At 41.4% G+C, this 10,692-nt stretch overlaps 1 long non-coding RNA gene across 1 annotated transcript; it reads left to right on the top strand.

Moving 5' to 3' along the window:
* The first annotated feature begins 1,365 nt into the window (after positions 1–1,365).
* On the top strand, positions 1,366–9,005 carry LOC129181695 (uncharacterized). Its single transcript, XR_008570479.1, has 4 exons — positions 1,366–1,449; positions 6,460–6,497; positions 8,751–8,826; positions 8,933–9,005. It is a non-coding gene; the product is annotated as an uncharacterized LOC129181695 (long non-coding RNA).
* The last annotated feature ends 1,687 nt before the right edge of the window (positions 9,006–10,692 follow it).

The following is a 10,692-nucleotide window of genomic DNA, read 5'->3' as shown; positions in this document are numbered from 1 at the left end:
GGCTGACTTTCAGACCTTTGCGAGGTAGATAAGATCGGTGGATAAGATCAGTCTCATATATTAGGATCGACCAATCGCCTATCCCCCAAAATTAAAGAAATTGGTGGTTTACTTCAGTGGTCCCCAACCCCCGGGCCGCGGCCCGGTACCGGACCATGGGTCATTTGGTACCGGGCCACACAGAAAGAAAAAACAATTTCCATTATTTCTTTTTTTTTCATGTTTTATTTTGAAAAGTGGCCGGATTCTCTCTGTTACATCCGTCTCACCTGACGCACGTCCAGTGTGCGTGTGCTAACTTTATCTCATGCCGCACAGATAGACTACTACTGTATTTTTACCATTTTTCTTTCACCTCATATTTGGTGTCAAATGCTGATACTATGTGGGAATGCATAAAGGTAAGTTTTGATGACTTATTGAGTGCTAATGTGCACATTTGTCTCAAGTTAATTCATGCTAGCACACTGCCTTTACCACACACGTCAAACAGCGATGTAATCATCTCTCTGGAAAAACTTGGCTGGAACTTGAACTGGTGGATGGTGGGTCGGAATTCATTTTGTGCTTTTAATTTGATGTTATTCATGTGTTAGTTTTACACAATACATAATAAATAAGATAAATTACATCGCTATAATGTACAAAATCACCCCCCACACATCCCCCCAGTCCACGGGAGATTTGTGGGACCACAAGCCGGTCCGTGGGTCAAAAAAGGTTGGGGACCACTGGTTTACTTTACTTTACTTTATTAATTGAATTATGTATTAATATCTAAAAATCGTGTGGTAATCAGTCATCATGACTGTTATCAGTGACATGAATGTTTTGTCAGTGCAAGGTTTTAGTCGCCACTATTTTCATGAATTTAACATTGTGCAGTTATTTTTTACAGGTTTTTTAAATAATATAGCAGTGATTTAACACTGCAAAAACATTTATTTTACCATTGGCAGTGTTAATGGACTCATATTACCGATACTGTAGCAAGCCACTAAATTCCACAGCTTTGCACTCGTCCAAATTTACAAATCACACACGAATAACTGAGGTGATGGGGGGATGGACTGCGGAGGTCTGAAAGTGCCTCTGCAGGTTATATTCCTTCGAAACAATGTTTACTTTGTTACAAAGTAAACACATTCCCCCGTGCATTTTCACTAAATGCAGTTTTTTAGGCCTGCCGCTGTTAAAAGTCAGATTTTCAGTGCCTGCTTTTCTTTATTTTGTTTAAACACCAGCCTTGCTCTTTATTGTGATGTTTACACCTGTTTATCGCCCCCTGCAGAGCGGAGGAATACTGCACTTCTCCAGTTAGACTGAATGGTTTCATTGTCGGGGTGATGTTTGGTGGGCTAAATGAAAAGCATCGGAGAGGCAGATGTGGCCTGCGGTCTACCTATTGAAGATCCTGCTCTAGGAACATTCAGAACTTATTGTCCTGAGGTAAAACCTTATTGATTTTGAATGATATTATCTAACACAACATGCATCTCACTAAATATTCCTGATGTAGCTGAGGTCAAAGGTCCTTGCACTCTAATTTGGACTGGTACAGTATATGTGGTCTATATGATGGCTATATATTGAGTAACTCCATCACAATACAATCATGTGGAGAAAATATTGATAATATACTGTACAGTATATATCTGTTAATTAGCAGTAGATTGACAATGCACTGACAACTGCGACAGTTTCATAGTTTTCGAAGTGCTTTTGATCACAGCTGTGCACAATTTTGTGCTTGTGCAAGCTTTTACTGATGATGTGTCGCACTTTATTACTGATGCATCATTTGATGGCTGACTGTGGCTGCAAGGAAACAGCACAGTGTGGCATTCTGCAGCATAAAACCAAGTCTCCTCGATGTCATATTGCGCTTTCCTTGGTGTGTGATGCTGTGAGGCACCGACCTCCCTTTAAAATGAATCTCCAATGTAAGTTTCATGAGTGATTAAATATTCGTGTACCTCCAGGAGCGAACTGCAGTTGCTGCCAAAGCGAAGGCGAAGGTATATGTACATAGAATAACTGTGGACAGACAGAATTACTGTAAAATCACGTAATAGTTACAGCCAGCATTGCGCTCTTGCCCCGAAAGCTGTCACATGTGACGCACGTAAGCATGCATGTGTGAAGCTTCACAGTGAATTGCCGTGTCTTTTGATGTGCAACTTTGAAATACTCACTTCCATAAATAAAGCTGCCACATTAAATAGCAATCTTTTCGTGCACTAAGTCGTGTGTTTTCTTACGCGCTAAGGAAGAAAATGCTAGAGGGCGACGTGGCGACTTTGAGTGTAGCTCAGGGGTGACGCTGTCAACACCACACTCAAATATTTTTCCATTTTTTTCTTTTTTTTTTTTTCCTTGTTGTTGACTGGAAAGGACGAATATGGCAAGAGCTCTGCTGACGATACTAGAATTATGAACATATTTGGATGCTTTCCTAACTACACTTCAGAAGATCAGAGCAGCTTACTGACACCCTAAACTAGTTGCTGACACTTGCTAGCAAGTCAAGCTAGCCGGCTAACTGCTGAAGTTTGCCTAGCAACAATGCCAAACACAATGTGAAATGATACTAGTCCTGAAAATGCGGATTCAAGTTCAGGAACTGGCCCAGCCTGGCTGTCGAATGAACGACGATAACTCGCATGTAAAAACAGTTTCAGAATTGGCAAATATTCTCGACAGCAAAAATGTTATATTATTACACGCCTTGGAGAAGAACATGAAAGAGCTAAAAGAGCGAACTGCAGCACAAATAGAAGAAGATGGAAAAAATACAACAATGAAGTGCAAAACAAATAGATCGGGAAATTAGGTGCCTGAATGTACAGTCAAACTTGTCTATAGCGGCCACTAGAGGGAGTCTGCCAAAGTGGCCGCTATAGACAGGTGGCCTCTATAGACAGGTTGGCGTCCAGTTTGAATGTTGACCAGTCGAGGAAAAAAAAGAAAAAAAGGGGGAAAAAATAATAATAATAATAATAATGTTGACCAGTAGAGGGCACTGTGGACTGCTGATAAAAGTTGTACAGCACTACTAGGCTTGTTATTATCATGGTTCATGGTTCATGGTTTTAATCCTGAACATGCATGAGTCAAACAGTAGCACATCACATAGTACAATTCACAATTTTGCATGTCCAAAAAGGAGTAGGAAGAAGCAAAGCTTATTTAATCCTACCCCTCATCAGTTTCACATCAGTTGCAATACATTTATTCACCTCTTGTTCTTCCAAGTGTACTTTGTAGGTCTACATGACAATGTAGTGCAATCATAGCCAAGGTTTTTACTTACTAAAAGGAAGCTAGAGGCTTAATAATAACTGATAGAATATATCCACGACCCACAGAACAAATCTGTGCTAGTAATGTCTTACGCTTGTTTTTTATATTTTACTTTTTATACGGCAGAGTTGTCATTACAGCTTTAGTTCATCAGGAAGTGACGGGAAGTGACGGTGAGCGTCCCGAGCAGGAGAGCTAGGCTCAGTGCTAGCTGTGAGTTTCGAGAGAGTTGGGAAGTGTGTTTATGTTGGCGTGGATGTAAAGTCCTGCAGTGTTCTCCGCTGTTAATAAAGCCATTAAAGTGTGCATCGGCGACGTGAGTCTCTCCTTCCCCACAACAAGCGGCATTACAGTATTGACCAGTGCACACCAGGAAATAAACGGTGTCATTTCTTACAGGCATTGGCTGGACAGCTATGTAGTGGGGCTTGTTTAACCTTTGCCTTGTGGGCAAGCAGGAAGGAGAGACGATGCTGAGAGATGTGTGTGTGTTCTGAGCTGCTGTCTGGTGGCCCCGTTCAATAAATAAAGTTGGCCGAAGAAACAAGTTTCCTTCTTTGCTTCGGAGCTGAATAACACTGTCAAGTTAACAGACTATTAGCGAACGGAAAAGAAGACGGCTTTTTTTGTGTTGAATACAGAAGATGAGGACTTTGATGGATTTGTGGATGAGGATTGATGAAAAATAACGTGAGTACATTCTAAAATACTTCAATTAAGTACAACCGAACTCAGTTTTGCTCCCGCTGCCGCATGCATGCTAGCGTATGTTTTTTTTATTGTAGCGTCGCTGGGAGCACGTCCTGTTCCCAGCCTACTTTGCGGTAATGTTTTGGTGCAAATGCTCTTAAAGTTACATGTTTGACCAGGAAATAGCAAGCTCAAAAGAAGACGGCTTTTTTATGTGGAACAACTGACAGTTTGTGTGGATCTTGTGAATGATTGTGACTGAGCTAGGACTCAGTAATTAAAGTCTACACACGACGGCTTCATTGATTGAAAAACGAAACTTTTTCGTGCATGAAGCTTCTACTTGAGTTGGTAATTTGGCCGCTATATGCAGTCAGATATTGACCAAGGGAGACAAAATGGGTGGCCGCTGGCCGCGTTGGACAGGTGACTGCTATACACAGGGTCTATAACATGTAAATTTGCTGCGGGGGATTTTTCAGTGGCTGCTATAGGCAGGTGGCCGTTCTATAAAGGTGGCCGCTAAGACAGGTTTGACTGTATAAGGAGGAAAATAGATCTCTGAGCAAGGATACCAAGGCACTAAGACAACAAAACGTAGAGTTGCACGATGAAACTGCTGCCTTGTGCGCTGCTCTTAAAGAGGTGCAAAACCATAGGGAAGAAAATTGATCATTATGCAAGGGTTCTGCAGGATGACATCAAGGCATTATTGGAAGATAATGTTGCCTTGTGCGCTGCTCTTAAGGAGATTAAAAACCCTGTGGAAAAAAATAGACCATTATGCAATGATATCAACGTTCTTCGGGACGATATCGAGGCACTATTGGAAGATAATGCTGCCGCGCACGCTGCTTTTAAGGAAGCAAAAAAACCTATAGAGGAAAATAGAGCATTATACAATGATATCAATGTTCTACAGGATGATATCAAGACATTATTGCAAGATAATGCTGTCTTGCGCATCACTCTTGAGGAAGAGAAAGAAGCATCTGACAAAACGCAACACTGACATCGCCAAGAAAGCACGAGACTTGAGGAAGCAGGGAAAGATACAAAGCACTTGGAGCGCCAACGGAAAAATGGACACCAAGCTGAATGGAGGACCAGGAGAAGCAAGATTTCTTGTTGTCAAAGATATCAATGATCTGGATAAATATTAAAGATCATATTATTGTGAAAACAAGGAATATAGAGGATACAACTCATGAAGAAAGATCCATGCAGTTAGAAGGATTACATTCAATAACGTTTGACATTTGATATCATTGTTGCAAGGGCCTGCTCAACAAAATCACCGGAATGATATTAACTGCTTTGATTGTACAGAAGAGGCCGCACGGTGGCCTAGTGGTTAGCATGTGGGCCACACAGTCAGGAGATCAAGAAGCTCTGGGTTCAGATCTCCATTTGGGCATCTCTGTGTGGAGTTTGCATGTTCTTCCCATGCGTGTGTGGGTTTTCTCTGGTTTCCTCCCACATTCCAAAAATCTGCCTGTTAGGTTAATTGGAGACTCTAAATTGTCCATAGGTATGAATGTGAGTGAGTGTGATTGTCTACATGTGCCCTGCGATTGGCTGGCGACCAGTCCTGGCTGTACCCTGCCTCTCCCCCAAAGTCAGCTGGGATAGGCTCCAGCATACCTCTGCGGCCCTAACAGAAAATGGATGAATGGATTGTATGGAAGAATAAACAGTGAATTAGTGTATGTTGAGTACAGGAAGTGAACATATGTATTAGCAATTAATGTGATAAGGAGAGGGGGTAGGATTAAATAAGCTCTGCTTCTTCCTGCTTCTTTTCCGACATGTTTCATTGTGGATTGTAATATGAAGCACTCAATGTAAACTGTATGCATTTCTGAAATGAATTAAACCATAACCATAAATAATAAGGGGTGAGCGACCTGATCTGAGCTGCTGATATTTGCCACGGTTTGAATGCAGTGTTGCAATGTTTATAGTAAAACCACCCCACCTCTTTAATTCTCTATTAGATAACCATTGTCAGACCGTGCAATGCAACATGTATTCACCTGTGGCGTTTTGTTTCTCCCGCTAGCACAGGACTCAGCACGCCGTTGTCTAATCAGCCCCTTTCACTCTTTCAGCTTGTTACCGCCTAATCACGCTCATTTAAAAATGACTCACATGAGTAATTACTGTCGTCAAGCGGTCCCGAGCTGAACAGGTCAGCTTGCTTCGAGGGGCCTGGGCCCATTACGGAGAAGTTATGATCATCGCTGTAGGCCAGCTGTGGTGATACAACCCGCGGGAACATGCGTCAGCCCTCCACAATGGGGAAATAAGGTGTTTGTTTAACATGAAAGAGGCGGGTATAAAGACACTACCATTAGCATAAGTAGTGGCCGTCATTTGCGGCTTGTCGGTGGCAGCTGTTTTGTAGCCTGACCGCTTCTGCAACACGTCAGTTGTGACTTTGTGCTTATGTTCTTCTTCTTCCAGTCATTTTCCATGCCACTTGTCCTCACCAGGCTGCACAGGTGAGCCCGCACCTATTTTTACACATTTAGCCACATTCGGTACATCATACAGCCACATTCACACCTATGGACCATTTACAGCAGGGGTCTCAAATTTGCACCATATTTTGTAGCCTCCTACTTGACAAATCCTTGCTGGCACTCTCTAGGGCAAGTCAAAACTAAACTCTCAGTGAGCTTATCACACAGCGAAATGAACAAGGGAACAGACAGGCGGTCACTCGACAGAACACTAACTACAATCATAGTGCCAACACAAAAATGACAGCACATACAGTATAACTGGTAAGTACACACGCATAGGGCAACTACTACTACTATGGGGAATAATAAACAACAACTATGTCAACTCGAAACACAAAACTTTAGCAACTATTTACAAAACAAGCACCGCAGAGCATGCTGGAAAGCTGAAGCTCTCTCTGGGACAGGAGTGATGCCAGCTCCCGACTTGTTTTGTAAATAGTTGCTAAAGTTATATGATAGGGTTAAGTTGCTTATTATCCTCCACTAGTGGTAGTAGTTGCCCTGTGTATGTGTTATCTCCCTATTTTTATGACACCATGAGTCTGATTGTTATGTTGAGTTGAGTCATGTTAAAGTGAATTATATTTTGTGAGCTTATTAGCTTGAAGAGAAGGATATTTGAGTGATGAATGGTTTACCTTAGCCAATGTCTATTTGTTGTACATTGTGTTTGTTTTTTATACACTGAGGTCCATTTTGTGTTGAGCTGTTTAAAAAAACACCATGTTTAATAGACAAAAAATTCCATAAAGCAAACATATTATCCAGTCCCATGTTGATAGGTGTATTAAAAACTTTAAAATGATCTTTCAAAGTTACACTTATTACAGTATATATAAAAACTTCCTTCTATCTGCGATTGATTGTAACTAGTTACGAGTTAACTATAGACAAAATGCGATTTATCACGATTAAATGTTTTAATCGATTGACAACCCTAGTTAAAATACATTTAAAATACTAAAATGTAGGTGTATGTACTGGATACATAGATTTGCTTTTGCAATGTGGGAGGAAGCCTGAGTACCTGAAGAGAAACTATAGCCACTAACAAGAAATTAATAGGGGCTGGCCTTATCACGTTTTAATACATTCCGGGACATGAAGCACCACTAATTGTACAGTGGAACCTTGGTTAGCATTTCCACGGTTAGTGTGTTTTTCAGTTTATGTTGAAGAGTTACACCAAAATTTTGCCTACATTTTCTACTTAGCGTACGATATGGATATGGTGCGTTGGTCTTGTTGCGTTATTAATACACTACGTGAGTCCAACTGTGTTCATAACGGATTTTTATCACAAAACATTCTTGTTAGCAGCCTATTAGCATGCTAACAAAATGGAACCCACAACTAGAAGTCATTGTCCCCCAGCTCCGTTTCCCGTCTATGATGTCATCAGCAGTTTACTGTAGTTACTTGGTGACTAACACAGTTCCTCGACAAGTCTCTGTTTTTAATATTGATCACGGCTGCAAAAATATCCACAACGGAGCCAAACAAAGTTGGAAGTGCCATTATTTTGATAAAGAAGGTGAAAAACAAGATTGAATTTAAAAAAATAACTAAAAAAAAAACACAAAGGTGTTGTCCATGTGGATCTCTCTTCTCCTCCTCCTCCGTGCCTCATAGCCATCTCTGTCAACATTCAAGGTAAAAGTGATGTTATGTTAAATGTTCTTTTATCTTTTTCATTCGTCATTTATATGCAATATATTTATATGTATTTTGAAATGTTTTCTGCATGTGTAAAACTGTAATTGTAAAACTATAAAAAAAAAAACTGTTTGTGTTAATATTTTTGGCTTTCTGCAAAAGATTAATTGGATTTACATGATTTCTTATGGGAAAAATTTATTTGGTTGGAGTACGTTTTGCTTTGAGTCTGATCTTCTGGAACCGAATGACAATAACCAAGGTTCCAATGTAGACTTCTTTGTCTTTTTTTCTTTCTTCTTCTTTCCTCTACACATAAGTGTGTTGTTGAAAGCTAATGATGACAGGAAGCTCATGCATTTTTCTTTCATTTTAACTTGGGGGTGGGGGGATGGTGCTTAAGGGATGGATTTTGGAAGTGTCTCGGCATACCTTTACAAAGACACTTCCTACTTGGGATGCAGAGAGCGTGGTGACACTTTAGGGGATTAGCAGCACCATTTTTCCATAGAGCAAAAGCCCTCTCAGGATACCTTTAAGTCTCACTTTCTCTATTCCTCTCCCTTGTAGTTCACCTCATTGCCATATACCCAGCAGCAGAGAAGAGGAAGAAGAAGCACTTCATTGATGAAAGACTTGAAAAAAGGTGAAGATCCACACATTTATAAGGTGTATGTAGAGTGGAACCTCTGAAGTTGAACACGATCTTTGGAGAAATATTTTTTTTGTCTGTAGTTTATTTGTATTTCTAGTTCTGGTCTGACTGTTTTGAGTTGCTGTGAAGGCACCAGGGGTTGGGGCGTGTCGTTTTGGGCATCAGTTGAGGAAGAGCCTCGGTTGCTGGTGTGCTTTTGGTGGCGTGGTTATGGCCGACAGCAGCCATTATTGCTTGCAATAAAAAGCTTGTTGATCAACCACCTTCTAGTGGCTTTAATAGCGTTATAGTAAACTGTATATTTCCAATTGATTTTTGCTCATATTATTGCACTGAGCAGCCAGACCCTTTCATAAGTTGCAGTAAGTTCCATTTCTAGTTCTACGGTCATCATCACACTTTTACTCTTTGCAGTCAGTGGTACAGGGATACAAAGCACCCCCCCAAAAAAAACAAAAAAAAGCAAAATCCACTTGTGGAATTAAATTGACGCATACTTAGGTGAAGTTTCACGAGATCACACATTTGAAATCCAAGTACTTGGAGACAGAACATTTCGGTTGAACTCCAAATTGTACCACTTCTGAGGCATTCTGCTGTAATTTGTGTGTGTGTGTGTGTGTGTGTGTGTGTGAGGGAGACAATGGCCAGATTCCTGCGGGCTTTAAAGTGTTAGAAAAGCGAGCATATACCTGCAACTGGATAGAAGCCGTATTATGTCTGCTTTATGGGCTGTGACCATCCAATCAAAGCTCTAATTAAAAAAAAAGGCTGCATGAGTGTGTGTGAGAGGGGTGCGAGTGCAGCGCCTCATAGCCCCCCGCCGATCTATTGTTGTTTACAAGAGTAAAAAAAAAAAAAAAAACGACGGCCACGCAATGCGGCTGCCTCTGCGTCGTGTTGACACGGCTGCGCTGTTGATGTTATGAGCAAATACGCTTCCTCCTCAGCTTAAAAAGAGACTCGGCAAGGTAAACCCAGGAGGCTGTGCTTTCTATTTCTCTTCCATTTGAGGAACAGTGTGGAGGAAATGACAAATGTGGAAGGCCTGGTGAGGAGCCTTCAGGACAGCAATGGAAATTACAGATATGAATCCTCTTTTTCCCAAACACGTGCGCTAGTGTGTGCGTAGTTCAGACACCGTCCTTTGAGCACAAAAGGGTGCTTGGAAATCTGCAGTTGAGTAGGCAAGCATCTGTGTGTGTGTTTGGGTTGGGGGCTTTCCCTCTGAGGCGCCACCAGCTACTCGTAGCTGACAGCAAATAGTTAAAGCAGAAGCAATTTGAGCTTGTTTTGCAGCCCAGGTTGATATACACGCCACATAAGCCAGTACTAACCCAGTGGAAGCAGTCACGACAGCTGTGCCGCACACAAACAGAGGGAAATATGATAATTACAATGTGTCAATTCAGACTTTATCAGCATCATGGGAAGAAGTGTGGAAGCCATACACATCTCGTTGCTGGTCTAATCACAACCAGGGAAACTAATTTGCAGCTTGGAAAAATACGACCTGACAATCGATCCACCGTTTGTAGGCACAATTAATGGACAATTCCCTCTGATGGGAACAACACACAAAATAAAAGACAGATATTACTCTCTCACATGTCATAAATGCCACAATTAAAAGCAACGAGGACCTGTGTGTACATTACATTTTCTCTCAGGGGGCAGCTTGACATTTGGACAAACATGACGCGCTTTCTCCCCGTGAAAGGACATAGACAAGATGTATCATTGGCAGCACTAAGAGCTTACGCATTGCAGCTTTTATTTGTTCGCTTACAATAATAAAGCGAGGCGGCACACGCATTCATAGCAGCCACAGCCACCAATGTAGGCTTTGTCATTGAC

Source organism: Dunckerocampus dactyliophorus, chromosome 5 (assembly GCF_027744805.1).
Source record: "Dunckerocampus dactyliophorus isolate RoL2022-P2 chromosome 5, RoL_Ddac_1.1, whole genome shotgun sequence".
NCBI lineage: Eukaryota > Metazoa > Chordata > Actinopteri > Syngnathiformes > Syngnathidae > Dunckerocampus > Dunckerocampus dactyliophorus.
This window is presented reverse-complemented; position numbering and strand designations above follow the sequence as displayed.